At 47.9% G+C, this 10339-nt stretch overlaps 1 protein-coding gene and 1 non-coding gene across 3 annotated transcripts in view; one reads left to right on the plus strand and one right to left on the minus strand.

Moving 5' to 3' along the window:
• The window catches only part of CTNNBIP1 (catenin beta interacting protein 1), a 63024-nt gene that overhangs the window by 42221 nt on the left and 10464 nt on the right, over nucleotides 1–10339 (minus strand). The gene's annotated exons all lie outside the window — the stretch shown is intronic.
• LOC119468032 lies at nucleotides 102–208 on the plus strand. Its single transcript, XR_005196663.1, has one exon. It is a non-coding gene; the product is annotated as a U6 spliceosomal RNA (small nuclear RNA).

The raw sequence follows: 10339 nt of genomic DNA on the forward strand, positions 1-10339 counted from the left end.
AAAAAAAAAAAAAAAAAAGCTGGGCACGGTGGCTCAGGCCTGTAATCCCAGCACTTTGGGAGGCCGAGACAGACAGATCACGAGGTCAAGAGATGAAGACCATGCTCGCTTCGGCAGCACATATACTAAAATTGGAACGATACAGAGAAGATTAGCATGGCCCCTGTGCAAGGATGACACGCAAATTCGTGAAGCGTTCCACATTTTTTTTATTTAAAAAAAAAAAAAAAAAGAGAGAGATCAAGATAATCCTGCCCAACATGGTGAAACCTCGTCTCTACTAAAAAAAAATGCAAAAATTAGCCAGGCATGGTGGCACGCACATGTGATCTCAGCTACTCAGGAGGCTGAGGCGGAAGAAACACTTGAACCCAGGAGGCGGAGGTTGCAGTGAGCTGAGATTGCGCCACTGCACTCCAGCCTGGCGACACAGCAAGACTCCATCTCAAAAAAAAAAAAAGAAAGAAAGAAATGGTAATGTAAGGCGCTGGGGAGAGGCCCTGCATCTACACACCATGCCATCTGCATCGCATCCCAGACCACCCCATGCTAGCCCCAGCTCCAATGGGGGCAGCCATGAAGCCCAAATGCAGGAGGGCCCTTTCCTCTCTGGCCACAGGTCTGCTGGTGGGAGTGATCTGGAATTCTCAACAGTTTCCCCTCTGCACATTCCAAACTCAGAGAAGCCCGCCTGCCCCCTTTACAGCAGCACTGCACACACTGTTCCATGTCCAGAGCCCTCTGATGAAGGCCCTTCAGGAAGGTTCTGGGAGCATTTAAATCAAATCCACCTGACCTGATTCAACACAGCCCGCAAAGGCCAGAATGCAGCACTACATCCAGCTGAGGCACCTAACTACCGCAGGAAATGTACAGACACGGCAACCAGGCTGGGAGGGAGGCATCTAGAAGGGGCTTCTGTTCAGAGCAAGCCCTGCAGGCCACCTGCAGGCCACCAGCAGGCCTGCCACACACACACCAAAGTGCTCCAGCACAGGCACAAACCTGCCTGGAGACAGCTTCACCAGGACCTGCATGCTGGACAGGAAGCAAGAAGAAAGGGCTCCTTCTGTCCCTCCCACGCACAGAGGCAGGCGGTCAGATCCGAGCTTACCACCACACTCCCTCTATAGCCATGGCTCTCAACTGGGGCAATTCTGCCCCGAAGCAGAAACGTGGCAATTATCTGGAGACATTTTTGATTGTCACGACTATCAGGATCCTACTGGGTAGGAGCCAGGATCAGTGCCCACCACCAAGAATTATCCAGCCCTACGCCCGGAATGCTGAGGGTAAGAAGCCCCACTTGGTGGCCATCTCAGAGCTGCCAATTGCACCAGGCTCCCTCCATACATCTGGGCCTCTGCATTTGCTGTGCTTTCCACCTAGAACTTCCTTCCCTCACAGACTATTCCCTGCTCTACACCACCTTCTCTGGGCTGCCTTAAGGCCTGTGTCTGCACATCTGCCTGCATTTCCTCCTTCCGCATAACTGCCCTAACACTGTACCTGGATATCTGAGAAATGTTTTCACCACCAGACTGGAAGCTCTCTGAGGACAGACGGGGTGGTTTTAAGACCTTCATAGGCCTCAGAGAACCTTATTCTCAGAGACATACTAAAATGGACCCAAATCTCTCTCTTTTTTTTTTTTAAGACAGGGTTTCACCATGCTGGTCAGGCTGGTCTTGAACTCCCAACCTCAGGTGATCCGCCTGCCTTGGCCTCCAAAGTACTTGGATTACAGGCGTGAGCCACCATGCCCGGCCCCACATCTCTTATTAAATGTAATCTTCACATAACTCACAAGAGTAGAGGTAGTGATATATTTTTTCCCACCTCGCCAATATTTTTGTGGACCCTGGAAAAACTTGCAAGTCCTGGCTGGGCACAGTGGCTCACACCTGCAATTCCAGCACTTTAGGAGGCCAAGGCGGGCGGATCACCTGAGGTGGGGAGTTCGAGACCAACCTGACCAACATGGAGAAACCCTGTCTCTACTAAAAATACAAAATTAGCCAGGCTTGGTGGCGGGCACCTATAATCCCAGCTACCTGAGAGGCTGAGGCAGACGCATCGCTTAAACCCAGGAGGTGGAGGTTGTGGTGAGCCGAGATCGTGCCATTGCACTTCAGCCTGGGCAACACGAGCAAAACTCCATCTCAAAAAAAGAAAAAATCTTGTAAGTCCTAGGCTCTGTGCTGAAGAATCTAGACAAGTGAGACACCACTGCTAGCCACATCTGGGGTTCCTCGAGTGGTGAAGTGAATGGGAAACATGAAGGAAACGCCCCCCCAGCCTTCGAATGTCCTCACTTCAGATAACCCTAACACACCATGGGGTCAGAGGAACCTGCATGTTCCTATCACTGGATTGGCGTGAGGCATCTGTTTACATCTTTGGTTTAAAACATTTATCCTTGTGATTCTGGCCCAGATCTCGCTGTTTCTCTAGTCCTGAATTGAGTGAAACCCACTTTTTTACAGAGATGCAAGAGTACCTGGCAGGCCTGCTCTGACAGCTCTTGCAGTTCAGCTGAAAACAATACAAACAGGAAGGGAATGTGGGGCCTGAGGAAGTTTCCTTGCAGAAACTCAGGATTCTGGGCTCTGTCCTCAGACTCTACAGTTCTAACCAAGGGGACGTGCTGGTGGAGGTTTTCTCTCTGCACAGTGGGGGGAAAAGGACAGAAGGAAAGAAAGGCATCTTTCGGCTTAATTTTAAAAAAGATTCTTTTTTCTTCCCGGAGAACAGCTGGAGCTCTGGAACCTGGCCAAGTCAGAGTCTGAGGCCTGAAGTCAGGAACCAGCACGCCTACAAAATCCAGCCACAGATCTTCCTCTAATTCAGTCTGACTCATGACCTTCAGCCTCTGGCAGGTTCCAGAGGGGTTACTAATGTAGAATCCAGAGCATTCTCTATCTATAAGCCGATGGAAGAGCTGGCCCATCCTAGCTCTTGAGTGGTTACAAGGGCCCCCTCACTCCTGGGTATGAGGTCTCCCAGGCCTGACTGACCTTCCCCATGGGCTGTGCACCTGGCAGGAAGCTTCCTGAGCAAAGACCTCAAAAGATCCTCTGTGCAAACCAGTGGCAGAGGAACACTTTTTCTCTCCTGGGACACCAGAGAGGTCTCCAGCAAGCTGAAGAAGTCCCCAGAGAGCAAATTAATTTATATTTCTGTCAGTCTTCTTAGAGGAGAGGGCAAAGGGACCACTTCCAGGCCTAGTAATTCCAGGGATGGAGTGTGGCCCAGAGGTTCTGCAGAGCTTGGGTAACCTCCAGAGAGCAAGATCAGATTGGAAATTTCAACCTAAGGAAGTTCCTTCCATCAGCCCCGCTGTCAAGAGCTATGCCAGCTCTTTGCAAGGTCACAACTTAAAATTGTAATTAAATTGGGAAATTTTAAAGTACTTCAAGGAGAAAAGAGAAAAACTGACACAGTGCTCTTTATCAGGAGGGGCCGCTCACATTTCTCCACAAGGTACATAAGGTCCCTTCACTCTGAACCACACTGACATGTTCATGCTACCCCATTCCCACAGGGTCAAGCCTCATCCTCAGAGGCAGGTCTGGGCATGGCTTGCCTCTGAGGATGAGGCTTGTCCCTATAGAAATAGCCCGAGGCCCGAGGGTCACCCAGACCTTCTCAATGGTCACTGCTGTCTCCAGCTCTTCTCCCTTAGCCCCATGCTCTCCATTGCTTTCCCTCATTAAAGCCTCTATAATTGGTTCAAATAAACAAGCTTCCTGAACTGAGTTCATCACATCCCCTCAGAATCCCATGGCTGGGAAAGCCTCCAGCTTCCCATGGTGAGGATTAGGTCATTAAATCAATCGGTCGCCTGCAGGACTGTACCTCTGGAAGCAGCCCCCTCCCCACCACCCAGCTCTGCGGATGGTCATCCTTGGGTCCTGGTTGAAAGACCCCAGGTGAGGCCTCCTGGGGGAAACTCCTCCCAATCAAACTCAGGAAAATAAGTTTTGCTAGGCACAGTGGCAAACCTCTGTAATCCCAGCACTTTGGGAGACTGAGGTAGAAGAATTGCTTGAGGCCTGGACTTCAAAACCAGACTGAGCAATACAGCAAGACACGACCTCTTTAAATTTTTTTTTTTTTTTTTTTGGAGATAGGGTCTCGCTCTCTCCCTCTGTCGCCCAGGCTGGAGTGCAGTGGCATGGTCTCAGCTCACTGAACCTCTACCTCTCGGGCTCAAGCGATTCTCCTGCCTCAGCCTCCCGAGTAGTTGGGGCTACAGGCACATGCCACCATGCCTGACTAATTTTATTTTATATTTTCAGTAGAGACAGGGTTTTGCCATGTTGGCCAGGCTGGTCTCAAACTCCTGACCTCAAGTGATCTGCCTGCCTCAGCCTTCCAAAGTGCTAGAATTACAGGCATGAGCCACTGCGCCTGGTCTCTACAAAAAATTTTTAAAAGATTAGCTGGGTGCAGTGGCGTGCACCTGTAGGCCCAGTTACTTGGGAGGCTAAGGTGGGAGGATCCCATGAGGTCAGGAGTCTGAAGTTGCAGTGAGCTACGATCATACCACTACACCCCAGCCTGGGCAACAGAGCAAGACCCTGCCTCAAAAAAAAAAAGAAAAGAAAAAGAAAGAAAAGAAAAGAAGTTTTAAGGCCACTGGCTCTTTCCAAGAGGCTCTCAGCATAAAGGTATGTGTCAATTTGCATAAAAATATGTGTGTCTATTTACCTCGCAAACATACCCATCTGTGCTACAGAGGCCAGGGTTCCTGGCTCCATGCATCATGTGAGCCACAGCGCCTGCTTGTTTGGTGATTGCTTCTGCTCTACTAAGCAGGAGGCGACCTTCCCAATCCTTCCCCCTCCAGCTACCTCGGAACAAAACATAATCCAAGGGAAGAGGAAACCTCCCCCTAAGAGGCTATTGAGGACTCAGTTTCCTTCCTCTCCAAATGTTTAACAAGCCGATAATCAAAATCAACAATGCTTTAAACAAAGACCCCTTCAGAATCTCCCATGCGTTTATCCCATTAACTTACTGGGGGAAATGGTATCAGGACAAAAACTCCTGATGGGTCACAAGGCATTGTCCAGTCTGAAGGCAAGGACGGTGGCAGCTGGAGCTGAAGGGAAGGAAGATCAGAAAAGAGGCGCGTGCCCCAGGAGAGGAGAAAATACAGCACCTGATACAATAGAAATCCACCCACAAAGCCTGGAGGGTTGGTTCAAGGTTAAAGCTACCACAGACAAACTCAGGAGAGTGGCCACAGGGATGGCCAGTGTAAAGTCTCCCAGAAACCGTCCCCAACCACAATGGGTGCAGGTCTGAACACCCAGATCTGGGTGAACCCTGGCAAACTAGCTCAGGAGACAAACCACCATCACACATTTGTAATGACATCCCTTTCCCAAAGCCGCAAAACTGTTAGTCAGCAAACCACAGAAAGAAAGGGAGCAGAAGCTTCTGGCAAAACTCGTCTACTAAGAGCTCCCCGGGCAAAGACTCCTGTTTTTCCAGGCCAATGACTCACCCAAGACTGTTACATTTCACAAAATGCAACCCAGGAGTCTTTACAAGCCCATATCTAAAGAATGTAAGCAGGACCTGCCCTCCTGCAAAAACTCTCCATTGAGAGGAAAAAGCTTATCTTAAGGGTCACTGGAAGAGGGTTTAATTTGGCTGGGTGAGGTGGCTCACGCCTGTAATTCTAGCACTTTGGGAGGCCGAGGTGGGTGGATCACCTGAGATCAGGAGTTCAAGACCAGCCTAGCCATCATGGTGAAACTCCATCTTTAAAAAAAAAAAAAAGAAAAAAAAAAGAGGGTTTAATTACAGGACACATTAGAATTTGATGATAAAGATGATTTCTGAGGATTAAGACTTTATTTAAGTCCCAGAGAACAAAACTTCCTCACAAATTTACTTGGAGCACATAATGCAATGTTAAAAAACAAAAACAAAAAAGGCATCAACGCACAGGATAAGCATGTTAGGTTTTACCAGCTTCTAGAAAAGTCACTGAAGTCTGCCAGAAAGATACTTAATCATAAAAACTTCCAAGTCCAAAAAAAGAATAACTCACCCCAAAAAAAGTTCCTAAGAGACAGGAAAACTGACTATTGTACATGCTGTAAAAGGAAAGAGAAACCAAAAATACAGGACAATAACCCAGGAGGGCCAGGGCAAGCAAAGGGCCTGCAACCAAATTCAATTCCAGATGAAACAAAGTTGAGTTTTTTTTCCCTCCTCACCTTTTTCTTTTGAAAAATTCCAAAGCCACAGAAGAGCTAAAATAATAGTGCAAGAACATCCACATACCTTGCCCCTGGTGTCTCACTGTTCACATTTTGCTATATATGTCTTATGCCTCTGTGCTGTGGGTATGTGTTGGGGGAGGCACACTGCTGCTTTTCCTCAACCATCTGAAAGTCAACTGCAGATATCATGATACTTCTCTAATACCTCAGCACAGATTTCTTAAGGCCATTCTCCTACATAACCACAATACCATTATCAGGGCCGGGCGCGGTGGTTCACACCTGTAATCCCACCACTTTGGGGGGCCAAGGCGGGTGGATCACAAGGTCAAGAGATCGAGACCATCCTAGTCAACATGGTGAAACCCCGTCTCTACTAAAAATACAAAAAATCAGCTGGGCATGGTGGCACATGCTTGTAATCCCAGCTACTCAGGAGGCTGAGGCAGGAGAACTGCCTGAACCCAGGAGGCGGAGGTTGCGGTGAGCCGAGATCGCGCCATTGCACTCCAGCCTGGGTAACGAGAGCGAGACTCTGTCTCAAAAAAAAAAAAAAAAAAAAACCATTATCACCCCAAGGAGTTTTGTTTTGTTTTGTTTTGGTTTTTGAAACAGGATCTCGCTCTGTCACACAGGGTGGAGCGCAGTGGTGTGACCACAGCTCACTGCAGCCTCAACATCCAGGGCTCAAGTGATCCTCCCACCTCAGCCTCCAGAGTAGCTTGGACTACAGGTATGCAGAACCACACCCAGCTATTCTTTTTCTTTTTCTTTTTTTTTCTTTTTTGAGACAGGGTCTCACTCTGTCACCCAGGCTGCAATCTCAGCTCCCTGCACTTCCACCTCCCAGGCTTAATCGACCCTCCCACCTCAGCCTCCCAAGTAGCTAGGATTACAGACGTGCACCACCATGCCCAGCTAATTTTTATAGGTTTTGTAGAAACGGGGTTTCACCATGGTTGCCCAGGCTAGCTTTGTTTTTTGAGACAGAGTCTCGCTCTGTCACCCAGGCCGTAGCGCAGTGGTGCGATTTTGGCTTACTGGAATCTCCACCTCCTGGGTTCAAGCAATTCTCCTGCTTCAGCCTACTGATTAGCTGGGATCACAGGTGCATACCACCACGCCTGGCTAATTTTTTTTGTTTTGTTGTTGTTGTTTTCATATACAGTCTCGCTCCGTTGCCCAGGCTGGAGTGCAATGGCGTGATCTCGGCTCATCACAACCTCTGCCTCCCAGGTTCAAGGGATTCTCCTGCTTCAGCTTCCCAAGCAGTTGGGATTATAAGCATGCACCACCATGCCCGGCTAATTTTTTGTATTTTTAGTAAAGACAAGCTTTCTCCATGTTGGTCAGGCTGTTATCCTCAGGTGATCCGCCCACTTCGGCCTCCCAAAGTGCTGGGATCAAAGGTGTGAGCCACCACACCCAGCCTGTTTTGTTTTGTTTTTGAGATGGAGTCTTGCTCTGTCACCTAGGCTGGAGTGTAGTGGCCCAATCCCAGCTCACTGCAACCTCCACCTCCTGGGTTCAAGCAATTCTCCTCCCTCAGCCTCCTGAGTAGCTGGGATTACAGGTACCTGCCACTATGCCCAGGTAATTTTTGCATTTTAGTAGAGATAGGGTTTTGCCATGTTGGCCAGGCTGTTCTTGAATTCCTGACCTTAAGCGATCCGTCCGCCTTGGCCTCCCAAAGTGCTGGAATTACAGAAGAAGGCCACCATGCCTGGCCTAGTTTTGTTTTCTTTTTTAAGAGATGGGGTCTTGCTATGTTGCCCAGGCTGGTCTTGAACTCCTGGCCTGAAGCAATCCTCCTGCCTCGGCCTCCAAAAGTGCTACAATGACAGGTATGAGCCACCATACCCAGCCTTCCCAAGGAATTTAATATTCACCTAGTAGTAGCTTTGATGTTCAGCCTGTCTCCAAATTTCCCCAATTCCTCCTCCCTCAATTTGGCCTTGACTAGTGTTTAATCCAGGATTGGATCAAGGATCTCACTTGCATTTGATTCCCATGCTCTTCCACCTACTTAGTCTAGAATGGTTTAGCAGCTTTTCTTTGTTTTTCAGGACATTAACATTTTTTAGAGTCCAGAACCCTCGCCTTTGGGATGTTCCACAATCTGGATTTGGCCAATTGTTCCTTAGAATTAAAGTTAAACACTTTCACAAGAAATTATGTAGCTGATGTATCAGTGTTGCACTGGAGGTACATAATGCCAATTTGCCCAATTCTGGTGATGCCGGCTTTGATACTTGGGTTATGGATCAAAGTTTTAAATATATAAAATACGAAGTGAATGCATTAGAGGAAAACACAGGCAAAGAAAACAGTGGCAGCAAAAATATTAAATGAAACCTAGAAGTCGGCTGGGTGCAGTGGCTCGTGCCTATAATTCCAGCACTTTGGGAGGCTGAGGTAGGTGGAACACCTGAGGTCAGGAGCTCAAGACCAGTCTGGCCAACATGGTAAAACCCCGTCTCTACTAAAAAACATCAAAATTGGCTGGGCCTGGTGGCACATGCCTGTAATTCCAGCCACCGGGAGGCTCAGGCAGGAGAATCACCTGAACCAGGAGGCAGAGGTTGCAGTGAGTCGAGATTGCACCACTGTACTCCAGCCTTGGTGACAAGACTCTGTCTCAAGAAAAAAAATAAAAAACAATTTATAGAATGCCATTAAAATGAGTGAGGTAGTTCTAAATAACCTTAGACAAGTTACTTAACCTCTCTGTGCCTCAGTTAACTCCTCAAAAACTGTGGACAATAGTACTAAATTCTTAAGGTTGTTGTGAGTGAATAAATGAGTTAATATAAGTAAAGGACTTATAACAAGACCTAGCACCCCGGAAATGTTTAAGAGGTATTAATAGCTCAGCGCAGTGGCTCACACCTGTAATCTCAACACTTTGAGACACCAAGGCCAGCAGATCACAAGGTCAGGAGTTCAAGACCAGCCTGGCCAATCTGGTAAAACCGTCTCTACAAAAAAAAAAAAATACAAAAATTAGCTGGGTGTGGTGGCAGGCGCCTGTAGTCCCAGCTATTGAGGAGGCTGAGGCAAGAGAATCGCTTGAACCCAGGAGGCAGAGGTTGCAGTGAGCCGAGATTGTGCCACTGCACTCCAACCTGGGTGACAAGAGTGAGACTCCGTCTCAAGAAAAAAAAAAAGAGGTATTAACCATAATGATGACAATGAGGACTATGATGATGGTATGGAATGAGTCCAGTATTTTTTGTTAAGTTAAAAAAGGACAGAGCAGCCGGGCATTATAGGCTCATGCCTATAATCCCAACACTTTGGGAATCTGAGGCAGGAGGATCGCTTGAGTCCAGGAGTTTTGAGACCAGCCTAGGCAATTTAGGGAGAACCTGTCTCCACAAAAATTTAAAAATTAGCCTAGTGTGGTAGCACACGCCTGTGGTCCCAACTAGTTGGGAGGCTGGGGCTGCAGTGAACCATAATGACTCCACTGCACTCCAGCCTGGGCAACAGAGTGAGATCTTATCTCAAAAAAAAGAAAAAATTTTGCCAGGCGTGGTGGCTCACGCCTGTAATCCCAGCACTTTGGGAGGCTGAGGTGGGTGGGCAACTTGAGGTCAGAAGTTGGAGACTGACCTGGCCAACATAGTGAAACCCCATCTCTACCAAAAATACAAAAATTAGCTAGGCATGGTGGTGGACACCTGTAGTCCCAGCTACTTGGGAGTCTGAGGCAGGAGCATCACTAGAACCCAGGAGGTGGAGGTTGTAGTGAGCCAGGATTACGACACTACACTCCAGCCTGGGCAACAAAGCAAGACTCAGTCTCAAAAAACGACAACAACAACAACAACAAAACTAAAAGAAAGACAGTGAAGAACGCTGTGTATTAATTACACTGTGGAAATATAAATACATATATGTGTGTAGTCACACATATGTACAAATGTGCTCATATAAGTGTAGACTGTCTCTGGTTAAAATATAAAAGACCTGGCCGGGTGCAGTGGCTCACACCTGTAATCCCAGCACTTTGGGAGGCTGAGGCGGGTGGATTACTAAAGGTCAGGAGTTCGAGACCAGACTGCCCAACATAGTGAAACCTCATCTCTACTAAA

The sequence above is a fragment of the Cebus imitator genome, unplaced genomic scaffold, assembly GCF_001604975.1.
Source record: "Cebus imitator isolate Cc_AM_T3 unplaced genomic scaffold, Cebus_imitator-1.0 Scaffold15, whole genome shotgun sequence".
Lineage (NCBI taxonomy): Eukaryota > Metazoa > Chordata > Mammalia > Primates > Cebidae > Cebus > Cebus imitator.